Source organism: Pezoporus wallicus, unplaced genomic scaffold, assembly GCF_028554395.1.
Source record: "Pezoporus wallicus isolate ANWC-B61680 ecotype Strahan unplaced genomic scaffold, APGP_CSIRO_Pwel_v1 scaffold_7392, whole genome shotgun sequence".
NCBI lineage: Eukaryota > Metazoa > Chordata > Aves > Psittaciformes > Psittacidae > Pezoporus > Pezoporus wallicus.
The window spans coordinates 3,425,107-3,448,517 of NW_026639923.1; the positions used below are offsets into that span (position 1 = coordinate 3,425,107).

Genomic DNA, 23,411 nt, shown 5'->3' on the forward strand with positions numbered 1-23,411 from the left:
CCACCTGTAAGGGACCAAGAAGGGAGCTGAGACTATGTTCCTAGGGTTTTAGGCAACAAGATAGTCTAGTATGTAGAAGAAATTCTTCATCTCTGCCTTGATTTATCTCATCAGAGAGTATCAGAATGCCAAGTGCCAGTATGCAAGCCTCTGCGTTTGACTTTGAGATAGTGGTGCTTTTTAACATTTAATTCTCAAGCTTCTAATTTCTTTTACTTAACAGTGAGAAAGAAGGCAAAGCAGTGGTCAAACACAGCTGCTGCTCAAAGGTCTCTGTTTTCCCAGGAAGCTGGGTGGTAGATTGGCATTCTTGTTCTTTCCGTGTGACCGCTGACTCGCTCCTCACAAAGGAGTCTCAGTTCTGATGCTGAATTTTGGTTCTGTTGGGCAGCAAACAAAAGGCTAAGTCTGGTGCAGTTTACAAGCCATGCTGCAATTTCTACAAGCCTTGCTTGGTCGGCCTTTCAGGAGATACCTAAAAGCTTGAGATAGATATAAAACCAAAAAAAGAGAAGGGAAGCAGCTCCTAAAAGTCCTCTGCACTGCTTTAGCTCAAATCCAAGAAAGCCCATTTCTAGGTTGTGACGTTTCAGTTACATTCCAGTGATTTATCTTTCTATTAAAGATCAGGAGTTTTTGACAGCTTGGCACACTTGGTAGTCCTATCTGAGCATTTGGGTGTACTTTAGATGGAGAACTTTCCTCAACTGGCTCTACAGTATAAAAAAAACCCTATTTTTTTATTTTCCCCAGGAATACCCTGGGAACATCAGGAGTTCAGAGAGCAGCTCTTACATTGCACGCTTCTACTGAGCAACCTTTTCCTATATATACACGTGCACTGCTCTCTTTATTATTCCCGAAGCACCTCAGGAAACTTCTGCAGTGCACAGCCCTGCCTTGCAGCTTTGATAATGCTCTCATCCTGACAGATGATACTCACGCGGGTGCAAAGCCAGTTATATTTACACTCTCCCAGAAGGCTTGGTGCAGTTGTCACAACTTGTCAGTGGTCAGGGCTAAAAAGTTTGTGGTCGGTGTAAAGATATTTTTCTGTTACAGAATTTGGCATGTTTAAAAAGGAACTGAGTGGCTGTGATTATTAAGATATAATCAAATGCATCAAGGCAGCTATTTCCTTCACCATTAATAATGAGAAACCTGGCAATATAATCTTCCCTTCATTCTCATGTTTCACTTTTGTGGTGAGAAATGAAATGAAAGTGATCAGGAGCCTTTTTGCACTGTGTATTTTTGTTGTCATAAAAATCATAAAATAAGTACTTCTGTCACATAATTCTAGTTAAAAATTTTCCTAGAGAAAATCTTTCCTTATCATAGCTCTTAAGTGTTTCTGTAAATGAGAATTAGGTTCTTCATTCATTGAGGTACTTCATAAAATTCTCCCTTAAACCTTACTTGAAATATGCATGTTTCCTTCTCAGGTAGTCTGTTTTGGTTTTAGTTTCCTATATGGTATATTTATTTGTTTACTAAAGTTTATATAATTTAAATCCTCCCTAAGATTTAAGGGATTAGGAAATGATGGGCTAGAGCAATAGTTTTAGGTCATGTTTAATATCTTAAATACTTTTCCACTGATGCAGGTTAAATAGTCACCAGCATTTACCATATAAAGCCTCTCTTAAACCTAATAGTCAAAGATAAACGATGTAGAAATTACCATTTAACACTTTTGTTTGACATGGGCTTACAATGTTTTCTCAACTGAGGAAAACGAGGAAGGCTGAGTTTAAAGGGTTGAATTCCATTATCTTTAATTCTGCTCTTTTTTAAAAACTGATGATCTTTTCACAGTTTGTCTAATGACTCCCTTGAGTTTGTTAACCTTTGTAATTATACCATTTAATTTTTCATCTATCTCTTAAATCAATTTATAGAGTAGATTCAAGACAATTTCTTCATATTCTAGATTAAGCACTCTGTTCCCACTAGAATCTGGAGCTCTGATTAGCCCTCCAAGGTTGAGGTCTCCTGATGTGCTTTGCCAGTGCTGGTCTTAAACTGATCTAACTGTAATAATACAGACTGGCAATTTCCACTGGGAGACCTCAAAGGTAAACTGGGAGATTTCAAAGGTAATTCAGTCACGTAGAAGAATACTTTTATTCTCACTTTCCAAAGTGATAAAGTGTACAAAAGAGAGGTGAAATGTGCATGATCAAAGAGGTAATCCGGAAGTCCTCATTGTGAATGGCAAGACCCCATTCATTGCAGTGGTTTTGGTGCTCGTCTTCTGAATTGGGGCAAATGAGACTCGGTGCAGATATCTTCAGAGCCAGCAGAGGATGCATACAAACCTTTCTCTCTCGTTTAATTTTGCTCTTCACACTGCTTATGTGCATGTAGGTGCTCAGCCAGGCTAGGTGAGCTTTCTTAAAGGGGTGACCCAACCTCTATGTTCTGGGTGAATGCGGTCTGAGTCTTACCTTTACTTTCTTACTTTCCTAGTTGGTTAGAACTAGAAGAATGAAAATAAACCTGGAGCTTTGAGGTGTTTTGGGTTTTGACCTCTGAAACTTCTCATTCAATGAACCATAGCTGAAAATAAGAGGGCAAGTTTTGAGAAACATGGGAGGAAAATTCAAGTGGTCAAGTGATTCAAAAGTCTTCAAAGCAGAGTCTTCACTGACTTCAGTGAAATCCCAGATTGGGGCTGCAGAATGATGTATTTTCAAAAAACATATAGAAATGGTCGGTCAGGAATAAGACATGCACTGACTGTAATTTCTTTCCACTTCATGTCACAAGGAAAATGTGCAATCCAGTTCTACAAAAAGCCTAAACGAAGATATTTTCTCTGTTGCGTGAAGCCCTACAATCCGTGAAACAAAAATTAAGAGTATTTTGTGCTGTACCACTAGGTAGTGGATGGATTTGCTGGCAGATTAAGTCAATGGCGTTTACTATCATAGTTGCATCTACACTGTTAAGGGAGCTTCACTTCCAGCCAGGAAATATCTTCAGAAACATGAACGGCACCCAGAAGTCATCTTAAGGGAATAAAATTTCAGTTCATTAAGTGGGAGAGATGTTAAACCTCCCAGCTTTTGAATCCTGTGTTTCTGAGAGCTTACATGCCCTGACAGAGCAATGTAGCTCAGAGGTGCCCTAATGGGTTAGCCCTGGATCTTCCTGTTGATGCTGGAGTAATTGCCTTCAGCACCTTGTCTGCTTTGTCTCTCACAGCAGAAGTCTTTACTCCTGGCTGCTTGGGTGATGAGGCTTGCAAGCACAGGGTAAAAAGTTTTATAGCACCTGCTTTTTTTTTTTGCTGTTATTTCTCAGTTGCCTTTGAGTAAATGTTGTAGAGACAGTAGAAAGAGCTGGAAAAAAAAAAGAATTCTGGAAACATGTTCTTTTAAAGACTTTTTAAGTGATCTTTGGTTAAGGCTGTTGAACTAGAGTTCAGGGAAAATCCATGAAGCAAGTTTGAACTAGAGTAGCTGTAAGATGTTTGCCTTAATGCCATTAGGAAAGCTGCTGTAATAGCTGCTTTTAGGATGAATGAGGAAAGTCCTTGAGATACAATCAGGCCTCTCTGTGTCTGTGCTGCTTTAGCTTGCTTAGTGCCCATCCCTGGCAAGAATTACTCATGGCACCTTTGCCAAAGTGAAGGCTTATAACCATAGGAACATGCTCTGTGTTTCAGTGCTTTTTATGGGCTCTTAGCTCCTTCTCTTTGGTTTCTCTTTTCATTCTGTGGAGGCGAGAGCATGGTTCTTAGTCCTCCAACAGGAGCACCCTGTGTGTGTACACAGCAGTATGCAATATGCTAAAGCCCTTCATTCAAGAGTAAGGAAGTGCTTTTCCTGTAGCATGTTGCTTCAGACCTGTGTACATAGGGTCCCCAAAGCTGCCAGTTTATCTTTTCTGGAATGTTGAGTTCCTGTTAGCCTACGGAAGAGCCCTGATCACATTAATCCCTCCCAAGGCAATGCCATGCTCAAAAACAAACATATGGAAATAGGCCTGATCCTAGCAGCTCCCTCACTGCTGCCTTTCCACCAGTGCCAAGCTCACGGTGGCAGGCAAACCTTGCTTGTCTCCCTGCATGCCGCTGTGATCACTTGTTTCTGTGAAGTTGTCAGGATAGCTCCTCCAGCAAATCATCTGTGCTTCCAGTGATAAACCCTGTGATCCAGCTTCACCTTCCAGCAACTGGCAGGTCTTAGAAATAAGCTGGCTAGCTCCTGAGATGACAAAGTCCTTTTCTGCATCATGTCCTGTGCCAGAGCCCCCTATACAGGGGCCTGGGATGCATTTGTTTCCAGCTTCCTGATCCTCAGCTCACAGGAGTCATGTCACTGCAGAGATGTGACTCTTCATGAGGTAAAGTAATGTATGTTCTAGGTCCATATCCCTTGATCACTGCATTTGTTTCCCAGTGTATGGAAGAGCTTTCTTTTGGAAAATACCATCCAGTGCTCTATTAAACCTTCCATGGACAGTTGTACAGAAGCTGTGTCCTCTTCTCAATGCTGGACTGGATGGATGGACTTTTCTCAGACTCCCTCCTTTATTCTTTTTCCTCTCCCCTTAAAAGGAAACTTCCAGCTCTGCCTCTGATAGAGGGGTAAAAGGAAAGTGCTTTTTATTAACTGTTGCATAGAAAATCAGTGGCAGCAGAGAGGATTAATTTATCTTCCAGCTCTTTGGCTTGTACTTTAGTCAGCCAGACAATGCTCATCACTTATGTGTAAAACCCTTCCAGAAAATATGCAAGGAAAGAGAACACATGTATAATGAAATAACAGGTCTTGGCACTTCCTACAGAAGCAGCCAAATACCCAGCTGTGATCAGTTTTATTAAGAGTAGAAGCTGCTAGAAACAATAGTGGCCCAAATAATTGATGGGAGAAGAATTTGATCTCTGGCTGGTGGCTGTAATAAATTTCTCTTGTCAGCTCAGTTCATTTACTCCAGGTAGAAGCCCTGTGCAGTGATTAAAGAAGCAGAATATTTTAGGCACAAGGGAATGTAACAATTCTCCCAGTGAACTGGACAAAAATAGCTCCATGGGTAGATAAACGGGAGAGGAAGTGTTTGTGTTTGAAGTCCATATTAAATTAGGGAGCAGTTATTTTTGTTGCTCACTCCTTGCAGGTGACAGTGAAGCAAAATGATATTTCTAGGGCCATTGTTTTATACAGACTGTCCGATTTTTCCATTATCGCCTCAGGAACTGAGGCCGAGTAAAATCCTGTCCTTGGTGCGATTACCAGGCAGAAAGATCTGGGAAAAGTGCCTGGGTGGGAGGAGAGGGAAGGTCTGCTATTGCTGCAGAGGAGGGGAGGGAAAGCTCATCACTCATATTTTGGTTTGCTTTAACCATGGGAGGTGTCCGTGATTTGGATCTCCCTTCCTATCTGTAGGGCTGGTGGGCCACTGAAGAACAGGCAGAGATGCGGAGCAAACAGAGCATGGAAAAGACACTGTCCAGAGAAGGCAGTGCCTGCTGGGTGCCCACAGAGCCCTGACCCTTCACTCCTGCCATATAGGTAAACACATATCATGCTCTTCCTTAAATATGAAACTGCTTTTTGTGAGGATATTTGAGTAGCCTGGGTTGCAGTCATATAGGTTAAAGAGGCAGAGAAAGCCCCATTGCCTTTCATCAGAGCAGTATAAGACTAGAAAGCACCACTGGGGCTGAAGATAGCAACTTATAATCTGCAGGAAAATGAGTAAGCAACAGCATTGTCCTAAGAAACAGTTATCTTTAATGTTTCATTACTGTTTTGTGAATGTTGATAATTCTTTCTGTATAATTTAGCATGCTGTGTTCTTCCATCCTTGGAGCTCTTTCCAGATGGGAGAGGGAGAAGGAAAGCTATCATGGCCATCAGCATGTCATTAGAGTTAACGCAGGAGTTGTCAAATGTTTCCTGTTTGCTGCCGAAAAGCTCTGTATTAGCACGAGGCTGCAAAACTGTAACATCTATTACCAGTGAGTATTATTTGAAAAGATCATTTAGTACCTGTCAAGGCTGCTGTAATACTTTTTTGGGCCGAAGAATTTAAGTGGGAAGATGTGTGTGTGTGTGTGTGTGTGTGTGTGCGCGCCTGCACTTCTGATTAATTGTAATCTCACATAATGCACTCCTCAGCTTGACATTTTTAAAGTAAGGGTAGGTTGGCTGATTCCTGAAATTAATTATAATTCAGATTTTGGAGTGTGAAAAAATGGATAGAGAGCTTTCCATAAACCCTTTAGACACAGCTAGAATTTGGACTGATTTATTATGCACTTCTATGCTCTGCTGCTCAAGTCATGAAATCTTTATGAATTTATTGCAAGAAAATTGCTCCTTTTCACAAATTTGATGCAAGAAGATGGAATTTGTATATTAATTGCCTTTTGATAAAGGAAAACAAAGTCAGTCAGGGCTGTGGCCCTTGGTACACCTGATGAATTGAGTCTCTAGTGTCCGTGATTCAGAAAGGCTAAGAAAAAACTACATCTGCATGAATTCCTGTGTGAATCTTTTAAAAACATAAAAGCTAACATATGCTGGGGTATCTTATTTGCCTTTCCTTGCAGGAATAAATTAGCAAAGTCAAAATACTTCCTAGCACTTCAGCAGGAATAGTCTTTTGGTGCCTCTCCTTTAGGTGTTAAACTTGTTAATGCATTTCTTTAGAAAGACTAAATTGTCTTCCAGCTTTCCTGAAACTGTGGCAGCAAAGGTATTAACTTCTGAATTCAAGGAATGCCCTAAATAAAGGTCTGCTCTGGAGAGGATGTTATGGAATTACAGCTGTCTGCACAAGGAGTTATTGAGAAAGAGCCGTGACAGGATAAAGTCTGCTGTCTTACTCTGAAACACCTTTTGTGTGCAAACATAATTAACTTTATCACACTTAATGATCTTTAGCTGGGAAGTTTCTTCATTAATAGTAAGGATTGCAATATCTGCGTGCTCAGAAGGCCAGAACATGGAGTTAAAAACTAAAGTACTGCCTGGGCTCTTGTGGAATAACTCTCATGTGATTTGGATCTACAGAAATGTTTGTAGTGGTGTGATGGATATCAGTGTATCTCCGTTGGATATCAGAGCCTCACTGGGAGCTGCAAGCAGTTGTTACAGAAGAACAATAGGATTTTTTTCATTAAGCTCTTCCCTGTTGGCTAAGAAAGATAAAGCCTCTTCCCCTACTTGACTCATACAGTAGATAAGATAGAGATCTATGCATAAGATAAATTTTAAGTGCAGCAGGAACTTGGAAGAGGCATCTTCTAGGAGACAAAACTTAGCAGGCGTCAGTTTGTAAAAGAAAATAGACATTGATTTATCCCGTGTTATAGGGGAATTACGGTTCTGGTAGTAAAAGCAAATCCCAGTTGTTGGCTCCAGATGTACTTCCTGTTGAAGACTGGATTGTAACAAAGGCATCATCTGCAGGTTGTAATTCTCCCCTCTGGAGCTTTTGGAGGCTGGGGAAGTTCAGTTGTTTGCTCTGAGGTATCCTTCATGCCATGTTAGCGTACATGGCAATCATTTGCAGAAATTGCTGACCTTAGCAGGCTGCAAGGCTTATGTAGATGAGTATTTCTTGAATTTCTGTTTTGTGGTGAAGTCACAGACCTTTTACAAGTTTATCATTCATCAGCCTTACCTAATCGCTGTAATGACAGCATCCCCAGTCATTAGGATATCTCAAAATGAAGCAGGAGGGTTCTCTTTCCTTGGAACACTACCTCTTCGAAGCAATGACAGAGCAAGAGAAATTGTCCATTTTTCTCTTGCAGAACTTATTTGCTGTTTCGTCTTATCTTTGTATGTGCTGGTTTTGGCTGGGATAGTTAATTTTCTTCACACTAGCTGGTGTGGGGCTACATTTTGGATTTGTGCTGAAACACTGTTGATAACACAGATGTTTTTGTCATTCTAGAGCAGTGCTTACACAGAGTCAAGGCCTTTTCTGCTCCTCATCTCACCAGCGAGGAGGCTGGGGATGCACAAGAAGCTGGGAGGGAAAATAGCCAGGACAGCTGCTCTCAACTGATCCTAGGGATATTCCTTACCCTATGATGTCATGCTCAGCATATAAAGCTGGAGAAAGAAGGAAGAAGGGGATGTTTGGAATGATGGTGTTTGTCTTTCCCACTAGCTATTACTTGCTCTCATGAATATAGATTATAGGGATTGTGCCAACACATTTTTTTCCCCTTGCATTTAGAAATCCAGTCAGTGTTCTATGCAATTCTCTGATAGCATATATGGGTCAGACTGTATTCTGAGTTTGCATGATGAGCTCTGACTGAAGTCCCTAGGGACAAATAACCCAAATACAGGCCTGTATTCCTCTAGTAACTCTGTAATACACTGCTCATTATGTGAGTACTTGAGCACCTACACTTTCATGTTAAACGTTATGCAAAATATAATTTAGATGTGCTACTGGTTGCTGTCTCAGGGAGTATTTCCTTTCTAGGTGAATATATTCTTTTGTCTCTAGCTTGAATAATGCAGTTGCAGTTTTTACATTATCCAAACGTAATGTTTTCTCCACTACCCTCCCCTTTGTATAGGCACTCTGCAGGTTCTCTGGTGAACAAGAATTGCACCCTGAAACCCAGAGTAAATGTCAAATCTTAATGTTAACTAGGTTTGAGCTGAATATTGAAACAAATGTTGAGATATTAAAAAATGCCCAAAGATTCTTTAATGGAAAGGAGCCGAAAGGGTCTTTTATGCAGTGCAACGTTTGACTGAGGTGGAGCCTCGAGCAGAATAGGTTTTTGCTCTTAGTCAGGTTGGATGTGCCATGCTTTAGATGTTTCTTCTGGAATCCCTTGCTGTAAGAAAGCTGGGTTGTCAGCAGCTGGCTAGCAGCCAATGGGGCCATCTCTTCATGAGAAATGGGACACACATGCTCTGGGTTTGCTGAAACCAGGTAATTAATCAGAGGATGAAAGTGAGAAGGAAATAGAAGGGTATTCAGATATGATCACCAGGTATCTTCCAAAATGGATTGTAATAGAACGTGTCAGAATATGCTGGCAGTAAAATCCAAAGATGAAGTGCATTCATTTAATCAATTAAGGTCAATTAGAGGAGTCAAAGGCACTGTATTGGTTGCAGCTAATGCAGAGTTTAAAGCATTTTATCATTAGCAATTAAAAACCTGGCTTGACTTCCTATTTCAAATCTGTCCTGCATTTGCAGTAAGCATTATAAATAATACAATAACAGTATGATGAGTTATTTATCACCCATCTTAGTTACTTGAGTAAAATTGTACCGTACATGAACAGGAGCTTTTCTCTCTAATTCTAAATAGCCAATTTCCACCACCACTTTGTGAATTCCCTTCAAAACTGTTTCATAACAGTATCTACCCATGATTTCTTTCAGTGAAGTGGAAAATGATCAGGATTATAAATATTTCCTTCTAAAAATATAATCTTTTCTCAAATGCTGATCTTCACTTTCATGCTTCACAGAAGTATGATGTTTCTACATGTGTTTTGTTCATAGCTTGAGAAAAGTCGTAATGGAGATAGACTTATACAGCAACAAACTCCTTTTGCTGTAATAGCTTGGTTGCTCAGAGAACTAGCTGAAGCTATCCTGACAAATGAATTTTTATGGGTGTGAGCTGTATTTCCCTCAGGGGTGTTGTGGGGTCAAGTTGTACCAGCACATCCTTCCTAATGCAAGCCAGTCCTAGGCTTGGAGGAATGCGCTACACTGGGACAGACATTCTTCTGCTAGTTTAAGGGCACCCATACCAGGCAGTGAGTGTTGTGAGCAATGTGTAGCTATTGTGTGGATGGAGGCTCAAAGGATGCCTCACAGCGAGCATCTCTCAAAGGTCCCATTAAAGCATTTCCCATCTTTCTAGCCATATCAAATAAGAAAAGTTTGGCTCAGTCAGAAAGATGTTTTCAAATGACTCTTGGCTTTCAAACCTGGACTCCACCCTGTTCCAAGGGTACTGATTTAAATGCAAATATAAAATTGTACTGAATGCAGCTGAAAAAATGTGGGTGGCTTCTCGGGTAGAGTGAGGCTTTTCTTCTTCTGCACAAACAGAACACTTCATGCAGATCTCTTCCTCTTGCTAGCTCCAAGAGACAAATGTTTCTGGTCCTCAGTCCCATTTGTTCCCAGTTCCCAAGGGGTCAAACAGCTGTTTCTTTCCTGTGTGTTGGCTGGGGAAGACTGTTCAGCGCATGGATTCCCGGAAGAATCACTCGGATGGATTGGTACAACCTGCTGCCTGATGTGCCACATGCTGAGGTGGAGCTATAGGCTCTGCTAGATAGATTGGACAGCAAAGGAAATAATAGTTGTATGATCTTTACCCAAGAAGGACACAGTGCTGCACACAAACATTTTTTCTAAGCTCTTTATATACAGGTTTTTTTTTTACTTGCATGTTGTCTTTCTTCCATTTTTCCTTGAATTCTGATACTCTGAAGGCAGAAATCTGTTTTCCATCTTTGACTCCTGAGTAACGTAGGAGGAGCTTTATCCTGATCCAGTGAGTACAGTGAAAACAAGCTGTCAGCCACAGATTACTTTGTGACCAGAACTTCAACACTGGTTTTGTTTCGGTCTAGTGTTAAGACTTGAGCACTTGGTACTGCAGCCTGCTCAGAGGAAAGCTTATTTCAGTTCAGGACCCAAATTAGAGAAATGTATGTTCTGTGTTATACAGAGCAGCCTAGTCCCTGACAAATTGCAGACCATGACTGAGATTGAGAGAAGCTATTCTTCAATTTTCTGCAAAAAATCCATAAAACTGAGTTTCCCCCACCCAGCCACACTGATAAAACACAATCCCACAAAAACTTGTAAATAAAACATAAGCCTGAGGCATTTTCAATGGCTTTGGGGGAAGGAAAAGACAATAGCAAAATATGTGGCAGCCTACAGCAAAATCCCACATGGACAGCAGTGCATACTTGAGGCACAGTGAAAAACATCTACCCAAACCCCCAAGGTAGTTCAGGAGTACTGTGAAACTCCAGTGCAGAACTGATGTAACAATTGTAGATGGGCCTTTCTTCCTAAAGAGCATCTGAGATTCCTACTCGTCTCTAAAAGTCAATGTAAGCTATCTGCTTCATGTTACAGCAGATACTTCTTAGTATCCTTGTTCACAATGAGAACCCTAGCACTTATAGGATCATGCTGCGAGCTACAGCTTGACCAACGCAAGCCTTACGCCCCGGTCTGCTGCAGAAGACTTGCATTGAGAAAGGAAAGGAAGGAGGAAAATAAAGCAGGGCAGAGGCAGTGGTACTACAGCAACCCTGTGCTTGGGCAGTACATGCACATCTGAAAACAAAAAAGAGCAAAATCTGCTTGTTCAGCTACAGATGTTCAGTTGATCATACCCCTGACAACAGGATAGGACTGCTTGCAGGGATATTCATTGAGTATCCTTCTGTCAAGGACTGAATTCCACAAGAATCAAAATTGTAAAATCATGCTGTTTAGTCTTTTGTTGGTGGTGTTGTTAAGGGAAAAGAGAAAAAGACAGACCAGAAAATTACACAGTATTGGGATGGTCTCTATCTGCAGTAGAAAAACAGAAAACTTCACTTCCCCTTTGGGGAATTTCAAATTATATTTCTACAACTGTCAAACTGTCAAAAATTGAAAATAATTCATGCAGAACCCAAATGTCTTTACATCAAAAGCAGCTATTTACTTCAGAATTTCTATTCCAAGGAATTTTTGAATGTTGGTCGGTGTGGTTTAAACCCAGACAGCCACACAGTTTCTACTCTCCTCTTTCTTTCCTTCCCCCCTCACTCCCCCTTCCCTGCTCCCGGGTGGATGGGGAGGAGAATCAAAAGAATGTAACTCCCATGGGTTGAGATAAGAACAGTCCAGTAACTAAGGTATAACACAAACCACTGTTGCTACCACCAGTAATAATAATGAGAAGAGAAATAACAAGGGAAGAGAATACGATACGACCTGCTGAAATGAGCCCGATCAAGAAGAGTGTGCCCTTCTGGGTAACTCCCAGTTACATCCTGGGCATGATGTGCTGTGGTATGGAATACCTCTTTGGCTAGTTTGGGTCAGGTGTCCTGTCTCTGCTTCCTCCCAGCCTCCCCTCCTTCCTGTCAGAGCATGAGCCTCACAAAGTCCTTGGTCAGTGTAAACATCGGTGTTATCAGCACTGTTCCCAGGCTGAAAGTCAAAACACTGCACTGCACCAGCTACCAAGAAGGAGAAAAATGACTGCTACTGCTGAACCCAGGACATTGGTGTTTTCTGATGTGGAGGAGAACTGCATCTGAACATACACTTCGTGGAACAAGATGTCCAGTTGTGACCCAGGGCTCCAATAAGATGCTCTTACAGATAAAGCTCCAGTGGTCTGGGCAGCAGCAAGGCTTTGGTGGATTTGGCTTTAAGTCCTTTCCTTAACACAGACTTTCTTATGTTATATTCAAGTAGTTCAGTCTTTCTGCACCTCATTTATCTATGTGGAAATGATCAGGCCTATGTAAGATCATAGAGCTCTAAATGAAAATCATGAGAGGATCTAAGGAGTTTAGGTAGAGCTCAATTCTATATTCAGAGATAGCGTTCTATAAAAAATAGGGTGAATTCTCAGTTCTGTGAAACAAGGCTGGACACAGGGGTTTGGGTGTTTTTTTTTTTCTGTGGGTAGGCTTGTTTCAGCACAGAGAGGAAAAAAGACTCAACAGTTGGCTGGGCATCTTCACTGCAGAAAGTGGGGAGAGCGAAAATCCAAGGCATTAAGAAAGGCCTATCTGTCTAAAACATACACCAGAAAAGCCTGTCTTGTTCATTGGTATGAACATGTGTTCTCATTTTCCTCTTTCATTTCCATTAATAAAATGATGTAAGCATAGATGTGTCCTTCTACCATTCAAGAAGCATATACAATAATCAGGATTATGTTTTCATACAAACATGGGAATTAAATGTTTCTCTTCTTTTTCTGTTTCTGCAAGAAAGGAAAAGCAGACTCTGCTGTAGTATCCTTTTTGTAATACCTGCTATGTGCCAACGCCGTGGGGTGTGTATGAATGGATCTGTGGAACTTCCATCTTCCAGAGACAGACAGTTCTCAGAGTTTGTTCTGATTTACAACTGGGCATTACTGGACCTTCTTATGGTCTCCAGGCCTACAGCTACACTCTGAAACTTTATCCTACTGAAGTCAATGAGAATGTAGACTGCTGGCTTGCTGGAAATTACCTTTATCTCTGAGATTGCATTTCTGAGCGTCTCAGTGCTCCTTTCAGGCAGCACCTTGGAAAGGGGAAGATATGTACAGGAGTTGGTTACATCTGGGGCATCCATTATATCCCCCCCAACGGAGTATCACTGACAGTTACTGCAAAAGAGCCCATCGTTGTCTCAATTCCTTTCTTCCTTTTAAGTATCTTCATCAAAAGGAAGGTGTAAATTTGGGATCATTCAACCTTAAATCGTTTCCTCCAGTGATGTTTCTTCACAGCAAATAGCTGGACCCAGTAAAATGGAGAAAATATTTAACCACATTATTCCAGATTTGATTACAACATGATCTATTCTGGGAACACAGACCATAACTTTAGTACATATTTACGAGGATGGCGAGGGGCCCAACATGACGTGAATCCCGAAAGCAGGGCAGCCCTCCAAGTTAGTTTATATTAACTCATGTGTAGTATGGAGAGGAATGGGGAGGTAAGAGCAGCTGCCCATAGGAGTGAATGGATACACATGGGAAAGAGGTATTTTTCCACTACTGCTGCTGAGTCCGTTCTGGCTCGAGGCTAGAGCTCAGTAGCCTTGTTTGTCTGGACACGTCCTCGATTGGGTGTTTGAGGATGAGCAGCAGCACAGTGAGACCATTAGTGCTGGCAGGGCTGCCTGCCTGCAAAGCTTGCCTGTGGCAGCAGTGCATGCACCAACCCGTGGCTTGGGGGATGCGCTGTCTGAGTCACTGCATGGGGATTTGTCTGATGCAAATTGCTTGGGCAGACTGTGGGTGTGCTCTGCACCTTGGCCTGTTCATGTGCTGTACCTCCACGGCTTGAGTTTGGTTTTAACGTTTTTTTCCTCTTAAAAATGCTAGGTAGAAATATAGCTGTTCCAGTTACAAAGCCTCTCGTGCTCTCGAGCCTCCGATGTGGTGGCTGTGCCATAGGGCAGTAAGCTCAGCTGCTGGGCTGTGCTGTAATGCCACCACAAGGTCCAGTCCTTACTGTAGTCACACTCTCCAGAGTGCTGAGCACCATGCACTACCTGGATGATATAATGAATCTCCTGATGTGAATCTGGCTGTTTAGGAGCAGTCTGTGTTTTTCAGTAGGCTTTCTCCTGTCCTGTGATACTCTTCAAATTGCCAAGAGCCACAATCACTGCTTCATGCTCAGGTAGGGACAGACAAGTTCTCAATTACTTCAACTCCCCAGCAACTGCTAGAGGGACCATAGTCCCAAGGAACACATAAGTGCCTGCAGTGAGAGCGCTCATCTGCATGATGCCTGAAACCAGCCTCTGGATCTTGTTTAGAGAAGCTGTTCTTCATGAGGACTGTGTTTTCTGAACACAATATTTAGAAAACCTTTGGCAAATTTAGGAAGAACATGGAGATGTTTGCCAATATTTGTGAAATGTCACAATGTTCTAGGGCAGTTTTACAACTCCTTTCAATGTTTTTATTGTGTTTTATAGTAAAAGCAGGATTACCTTATAAGTAGATGCATACAACAAACAGAAAAGGACCAGTAAGAGGCATGGATAACACTCAAATCTCAAATAGGAAACAACATTTATTCTCAGAGCAATAACCAAGCAAGCAATAAAACAGGCGCAAAGTTGCACCTAGTTTTATCAAGTACTTACCCATTCTTTTAAAAGCAGTCTGAAGGAAACACTAACTGGGAATTCCCATGTGCCTGAATTAAGAGGTAACAGTGTTAAGTGTGGTGAAGACGTGGGAAACATCCTAAGGCCCAGTTGAGAAGAATAAACCACACACTGCAGTTATCTGTCCTGGGATGTTCTGCTCTTTTCTTTACTACAGTATCCAAATTAAAACCTTTGCTTATAACCTGCAGCACTGTGCATATATGATTGTGCTTTTGCTGATGTCTGTGGTAGGACTGCATTAATAAACTTTGGCTCCTCTCCACTGATATCATCTTCCAAGCATTCACTTCTCTCTGAAAGACAGGGAAAAGCAGGGTAACCTCATAGGCTAAAATGAACCTTCTCCAGCAGAAAGCCTAATGTAATTAGTATCTACTTGTGTCTATTATAGTACATTTTCCTGCCAATATCGTACTACAAATGGACATGTCCTGATGTCTTGGAGAAGAGAAAGGGTGTTCAGGATATGTCTGTACTGCAAGATGCAGCTTGCTATGTAGTCAGGGCAAGCAGAAATGGCTTTAAGGTAATGAAATGAACCATGATAATCACAGGGGTGGCACAAAGTACTTTTCAAGGACTTTGGCAAACAGCATGTCCAGCATGGACCTACCTATTGCTTGAGTCTGATAGCCTTGCCTTGCATGACAGCAAGGTAGAATCCAGGCTGGGTCACTGCGTGGTGCTGGGCACCCTTCTCTGCTGTCACTGGGACCCTCGGGGTAGTGCCCAGACCCATCAGCCATGCACACGTTTCTCCATGGCACCTGAATGTCTTTCTGATCCTTCCCAGATCTTCGTTCATGCTCCCAAACCCCACTGGAGCCACTGGAGGAAGACCAGTCTCTGGGAAAGGCCTCCAACAGCGGCACAAATTGTGCAAGGATTCAGACAAGCCCTAACCTGCCATTTTTCAAAGTGAAATGCAAGACCCGCTGCTTGCTGATTGCTTTTGCCCTGTAACAGCAGCTGAAGCGCGAACATCATTTGCCATGGATGACGACAAGGAGAGAAAGGAGAGGGATGGGGAAGGAGTGAGAAAAATGAAGTATTGAATTAAATTATGGAGGCAAACAAGCTTCTCCATAGACAATTTTGATGAATCTATTAATTTTGTGTGTAGTACTTAGAAATTATCATGATATATCCACTGTCTGTGCCAGAGCTAGAGAGCTAATTATATTGGATACAGAGGAAGATGTAATTATCTCCCCTTCCTCAGCAGGGCTTGTGGCTGCCACCAGAGCAGGACAACATGAGGGCTTCCTGAATCTCATGGCAGTGGAGGAGGCCAAAAGGAGCCTGCAGGGGGATGCTTCAGGTTGGGATGCTCAGGGCTGCCTTCTGCAGAGGGGCTTGGAAAAATGGGGTTCATTTTATGCAGCCCATCATGGACATTTCCCCTCTCTCCTTCAATTGAGCCAACCAGCCAGCCAATGGGCTCTTTAAGGCTATTCCTCATGAGGCTGAACCCGTAATTAGGTGGGGGTTTCCCACAGAGGTGACCTATCTCCAAGCATTACCCAAACCTTGCAAAATTAACTTCTTCAGAAAACCTATAGAAGTAGGGAGAAGGGAAAAAATAATAACAAAACAAAGCATTCCAATGGATCCAAAGACCATGGCCTCTTTAAATGTTATGAAGTTAATAATTAAGTGAATTTGGAGTGTGAACTGTGTATCCACTTTAAATGGATTAATGATATGAGAACTCATACAAAATTGCTGTGTTGATTTTATGTTAATGGCTGTTTGAATATAAGCTGAACTATTAACCAAGGATAAGTGGAACTAATGTGCCAGCATTACTATAGAAGTATAATTGAAAGGATGGTCTGCAATTTGCAAAGGGCCTTGTTTCTCTAGAGTGGGTCGGGGAAACAAAGGCTCCTTTGCACAGATTGGAAGGATGTCAGTTAGGGCGGGAGGGCTGTAAATGGAGGGATGTTTAAAAGAAGCCTGAATGGCTTAAATAAAAGCTGAAAGAAGCAGAGTAATTCAGCTGTCATAGTGACATTGGAGTCACCCAACAGGGCAGGGTCTAGTTTGTCAGGATCACCAGCTTGCACTTTAAAACCTCTCAGGACATTCCCAAGATTGCTGTGTTTTATGTCAGTGACCAAGGTGCAAATATTCCCAAGGGCTTGAAAATGAATTTGTGCTTAAAGCTGTATTTCACATGAGTAAACCTTTCCTCTTACTCCACCCTGTCCCAGTGGAACATGACCCCATGGCAGGGATGGGGAAGCTGCTTTAGAAGCACGGGGAAAGTTGTGTTGGTAGAAAGAGACACAGTGAGTAGGAATGGCATGAAAAGGAGCGGAAGGAAATGTAAGCTGTCTGTGTGTTTTTCCAAACAGCAAAGTTTGGCTGATGGTGGAATCCCCATTACTTGAATCATTTAAATATAAACTGATAAAAACTCTAAAGAAAATACTACACAGTGCATTCCTGCTTTAGCATGCAGTTGACTTAGGATGACCTAGTAAGTCTTTCCAGCTCTTGGGGCCTATGGTTAAATAAAGATAGGATTGAAACAGCTGCTGAATGACCTTCTTTGTTCTCAGCCTTTGATTTTTTTTCCCCTTCCTTTCAGAGGCAGCATCCAAGGTGATGAGTGGGCAGCCAGAGTGCAGCCCACAAAGGCAGGAGTAGTTTGGGACACTCAGAGATCTTGAAACCTTGAGTTTCCCCTCACTTACAGCTCTTTTATGTGCTAGTGTAGTTCCTCTTGGTTTGTGTGAGTGGGGGTAAAGTCAGGGTCAAGGCTTTTGATGCTGCTAATTTTACATAATGTTGTGATAATATGGCAGTTCTCGGGTAAATTGGCTTTGCAACTGCAAAAGTGGGTTTAAGGGAAGTGCTGTAAGCTGGCTAACCAGGTGGAAAAAGTGGATAGTTTTCTGCCAGATTAGTGGTCTGAGCTGACTCAGTGTCTCACAAGGGACAGGCTGTGCAAAGTGGGGGCTGGAGCTGTGCTGGCAGGAGCAAGGGGTGAGGGAAGGAAGGGAAAGGAGCAGCCCTGGCAAAGGGAGTGGAATTCCCACATTTAGCAGTGTTAAACCGATGGGTCTGCTCAGGTGTGCCATGTAACTTCATGTTTCATCTGAAATTTAGGGATCAAGATGCTTCTTCTGTACATTGATTTTAGAACTACTGCTAAAAGCCACCCACAGGAGAGGGTCTGCTCCTTGTAAAAGGGAGCATTCACCTCTGCCTCTCAAGGTCTGGCTTTAAAACAGTAGATTTAACATGACTTGAAATTTTGAAATGAAGCTGCAAGTTCTCTGTTGCTCTTGTGTGATTGCTACTGATTTAAAAAGATACCAGTGGGACCTGGTTGAATGCTCAGATGTCTGTAAAAGCCATTGATTCTTGACTCTAATGAGGGTTAGATCAGGCTCTGTAGGTTTGCACATAAAACCAGCAATGCTTTGTCAAAAAATAAATCAGTGCTCAGAATTTATAGGCAGCATTATAAGCACAGAATTGGGTAGGTGATTAAAAGCATCATTCGTAATATAATGCTGCTGGTATTTAAAGAAAATGTAAATAAATCCTTAATCATGTTTTTCATCCTTTTGAGGCTTGTCTGCCAGAACTACAAACAAGCAAACATAATAGCACTATATAGATGTTTGGAAACTAAACTGCATGATTAGCTAATCTCATCTAACTGAGGGATAATGGTAAACCAGATTGTCCATATTTTGTAGTTTATTACTATTGGTATGACTGCGTTTGAAGGTCAGAATTTTTATTCCTTTAACTTCATAAGAACTTCATACTTGGCAGAAATTAAAGGGTTTTTTATTATAGATTACAGGAAATGCCATTATTCATTGCTTAGAGGCATGAAAAATACAACATATCTTACAGTTTTGGGTGAAATTCTTTCATTATTAGTTGTGTCTGGCTATTAATACACCAAATCTTGATTTTTTTTTTTTTCACTCAAAGGGGTGCATTCCATATTCCCAGAATATTCAGTACACTTAGAAATCTCTATCTCTGTGTGCAAGTTTACGTTTGCAAATTTACAAATGCAAATCTGCACATTTACATGTTCCATTTGTCAAAAAACCTTCTTCCAATAATATTGTATATAATATCAGGCTATAGGACTTAGCTCTCCAGGTCTCTTTTCTCCTCTCTGGGGCAAAGCTCAGTACAGCTGAGCATAATTCTCCATTTGTAGTGGGCTGAATCCTTCCCGGGTACTGCATTTTGATACATTTACTCATCCTCCTTGAATATCACTTTGTTTCACTGTGACTCCAATCTAGTAATGGACATACCAGTAATCCATTTTGCACTTACAGAGTAATACACCACTTGACAGATGGAAAGATATGTGAGTAGCTATTCATAAAGGAGAAGAGGAATGACTGCAGGTCAGTAGCTGAAGTGGGAGCCTTCACCTGGATGAGGAGCTTGGTAGGGTGAGATTGCCAGCAGAAAAGGTTGGGAAGAGCTTACACGTCACAGAACTATATATCCCTTCCCTGCCAGACATATGAGCAGCTCCTAATGAGGCTTACATTATTGCTACTTAATATGCAAGTTGTTTTAAAGCAAGTGAAACTTGCAATGGTAATGAACTCTTCAGCAAAACACATTTTTCTTCACTGGCCCATTACTATCCAGAGATAGCTAATATCTACTAAATGATTTTTCTCTCAAATATACTGCCCAGATAAGTTGTTAATGCCTCCTGCCGTGCAAAAATCATGTCAGGTCCTCTAAAAGCATGAGCTTGACTTTATAACCACAGTATCTGAAAGCAAAACACAAAACCTGGCAAAACCACTTGCTTTTATTGCCTACAAGGGATGCCCAGGTTATGGTTTTGAGGTTTTCTCCAAAGTCATCAGAGCTAAATGTGTTGTGTTGTGTTTTGTTTGTTCTGAAGGTTTTAAATTATCAGTTAATTAAATGCTTTCAGTAGGTAACACTGTCAGAAAGATGCCAAGCATGACAGTACTCATGTTGTGGCCACCAGCTCATGACCGTGCTACAGCTCAGCAAGGGAACATACACCCAGAGAATATTTTGCCACAGTTTTCTTGGGCAGAAGCACTTCCTTTATTGCCTAACTGATGTTAAAGCAGGTCTTCTTAGAGAGGAAAAAGCATCTTGTGCACAACCTCCTGCCAACCTTTGAGGAACAGCAGCTTTGATGGTCATATGTCTCTTCAGGGTCAAAACTGGTTGTCCATAGCAAAGCTGCCCTTTATAAGTGCTTGTCTGCTATATTAGCAACATAGGGATTTTGGCCTGTGAGTAGCATGGCTTGGTCACACTAGACTTCAGCAAAACCCTTACTGAATGCCTGAGAAGAGAATTAAACCCCTGCGGTTTATTTGCAAGCCCTTATGTTTTTGAAGAGCAGTGACACTGTGGGTATTGTGTGCACAGCCCCTGGCACCTGGAAAGGCTAAGGAGAATCCCAGCTTGCAAGCTGGGTAACTGCCGAATATGTATCGTTTTCCTTTCTGGGTTCAAAGGAGGCTAAATACAGACTCCTCTTTGCCCCAAGAACAGTATTTCCTTGGTTCTGGTTCTAGTTGCAGCCCTGTGAAAACCGAAGGAAAAGCAGACTCAGCCATGTGTATGGGGACCTGCTTTGCAGATGGTGGGTGCCTTTGATTTTTGCCAGCCCATCTCTTCTCTTCGTGGAGGAAAAAGCTCAAAGAGGCTATCCTTCCTCCAGGAATCTCTATGGAGGGGAATTTCCTTAAGGAGACCAAGTTTATATTCTCTTTCTCTTCTTTGTCTTTCCAGTTAGGACAGCTCCATCCCTTCACCTTCCCAGAGTCCTGATGGCCCTGTTCCTCATCCAGTACCAACAAGCCCTTTGCAGGCACCTCAAAAAAATGACTTGGGTTGCTGTTCTGCCTCCAGTTACAGAGTTTGTACTCCCCATTTCATTAATAACCGAGACGGAATATATTAAGGGGCAGTTTAGTGAGAATGAAAAACAAACAGTGCTGCCAACTTCAATAGAAAAATATCTTGAGTCAGGGTTTCATGAATTACCAAGTAATCTTAAAAATCACAGTTAAAATGATGAAATTGGCTTCTTTTTCTTTTGCGTTTTGATTTCTGGGTCTTTAGGGTACAGCCATAACGACTAGAAAATTGCTATTAATAAAAATTAAGAGGGAAGGTAGCTGGGTTTCTCATGTCATTGCATGCTTCTGGCAGCCAAAGCAGAAGAAAGCTGAAAAATCATAAGATTCGAGATAAAAATCATGTGAGTTGGCAACACTGTTCCAAAACTCCCCGAGAGATCCCGCACCTCCTTCAGAGAGTATAACTGTGCTGTGAAAATTACACCATTGCAAAATTAATCAGAGGAGAGGATCAGATGGAACAAATGGAAGGGAGTTTTGCAATGACTTAGATTTATGGCCAAAGGAGGCTGACTCATGCCTCACTGCAGCTCTGTTGCACGTCCCGTCATGCTGCTTTGTTCAGGGCTCTGGACATGTCTGAGATGAAGGCATGTTGCATGTTATGACTTCCTTTGGAAAATCAGGAAAATCAGTGTTCCCTGGGTCAGGGAGATTAAAGAGTTTCTTATCAGGAGAGCAGCACAGCAGCGCAGAGGTGAAACCTCTACATGATCACAGTGCAGGAAATCACTTTCTTCACTCAGTAAAGGAAAAGGCCAATTTTCATCTTCATCCAGCCTAGGTAATATTTCTGAAGTTAGTTAAACTCATATTTGTGACCTCTGAGTTATACTTAGTCTGTCAGACCCTATTGATTTCCAACTATCAATGTTTTATTGCAATATTTTAAGTATATTATAGCTGTTCAAATAGTACTTTTCCTAGGCTCTGTTCTCTGTTTGATTCTGTGAATGATTTACAAACTGCTTCTGGTTTCAGAGCTTACTGTTAGGTGCTGGACCATGTAGTTATTTGGAAATGTGTATGATTCAAGCAAATCATTGACGGCACATGAAGTGTTCATGTACAAAGGGAGGTATTCAAAAGCACAAAGGATATGTGAGTGGCAAATGAGCGTTGAAAGACCAGAAAAGCAGTTTCCATGTCCTGTGTGTACTGCCTTCTAGGTGATCTGGTTATTTATTATTTGTGGAGTGTAACCAGCCACGTTATTTTTTTAGTTTGTAATTTGATGGTTGCAGCCGTCCTCCAACAGGAAAATAATGCAAAGGGAAGAACAGATGGCAAGTCAGACCATTGCCTGCTGGGCAAAACCTATGGCTTGCTCCATGGGGTCCCAGGTTGATCTTTCTCATAATTACAACTGATGCTTTGAGCAGAAATGTGAAATGAGTTTTGACTGTCATCAGAAAAACTAAGGGGCTGTGAGCACCCTGTTCAAGGAGGAGGTAGTGTTTCCAAGCATTATAAGCATGTCTGTAGTAAAGGAGTTGAAATACAAGCTAGGCTATTTGACAAATTGTCTTCTCAAACTTGGTAGATGGGGGAAAACCTAGTGAAGGTGCCTAAGGTTACTCCAGACTGATACCTCTATGTAATTTGCCTACCCTGAGACCTTCGCTTCATTTGGAGGAAGGTTTGCTATGAAGTGTGCAGCTCCGACTGCAACTCTGCCTTGTACTTGTTTAAATATACCTTAAGCAAATGTGTGTGGCAGGATTTTTCCTTTTTAAATTCTGAATGTACTGCTAGAAGAAACTAAATGCCCAGAGTGGGAGGAAGATAGATGGAGGACAACATGTTGGTACTTGTTAAGGAAGAGTTTGGAAACAGAGTGCAGCTAATTCTCCTTTCATTGATAGCGAACAATTCAGAAATAATTCCATTACAATCAGTAGAGCACTGAGAGGAAAACAGAGTAAAAAATCTCTTATACAAGGGGGGGGAAAAAAAAAAAGCATTTCTTGGCAGGCTCATACCGGCTGTGGCCTGTAGGTTGCAGCAGTGTATGCTTTTCATTAGGAAACACCACTTCATCCTTTGTTTTCCCAAAGTGGAATTCCCCAGTGTGATAAACCAACCCGTATTTGGCTATATCACTAAGAAAGAAAAAAAAAAAACCAGCCTTGATCTTGCTGGTGAAACAAAAGGATGTTGTTTCTTTCAGTTTTCACTACGTGGGTGTGAACCGTGTCAAGCAGCGCAGACCACGTGAATCAGTGCCGCGTGGTCCAGCTGCACAACGCCTTCCCATCATGAGGGGAAAATGATGGGAAGAACTAGGACGTGCTGTAAGCAATGCTGGGAAAAACTGGTCCTGGAGGTCCCGTCCCATTAGATTTCTCCATTTATCTTTTTTTTTTTTTAATATGCTTGGGATCCAAAATTTGCACAAATCCACGTAGTTGTCTTTTAAGCTGATGTATCATGTAGCAATGAAGGTATGCAGAAAATGTGACACCACATATGGTGCTGCAGTGAGAAACTGCTCCACATTCATGTGATCCCATCATGTGCTACAGAAATGAAAAACTTTAGCAGATGGCACTGATGTAGCTCTTTTTGGCTTCAAAGATAGGAATAAACGATGACTTTGTATGTCAAG

General features: G+C 41.7%; 1 long non-coding RNA gene across 1 annotated transcript in view; it reads left to right on the plus strand.

Moving 5' to 3' along the window:
• LOC130603278 (uncharacterized) overlaps positions 1-23,411 on the plus strand; it is a 94,020-nt gene that overhangs the window by 17,142 nt on the left and 53,467 nt on the right. Inside the window, exons 2-3 of the long non-coding RNA XR_008973114.1 lie at positions 16,111-16,209; positions 22,974-23,097. This is a non-coding gene — a long non-coding RNA (uncharacterized LOC130603278). The remainder of the gene's footprint in view (positions 1-16,110; positions 16,210-22,973; positions 23,098-23,411) is intronic.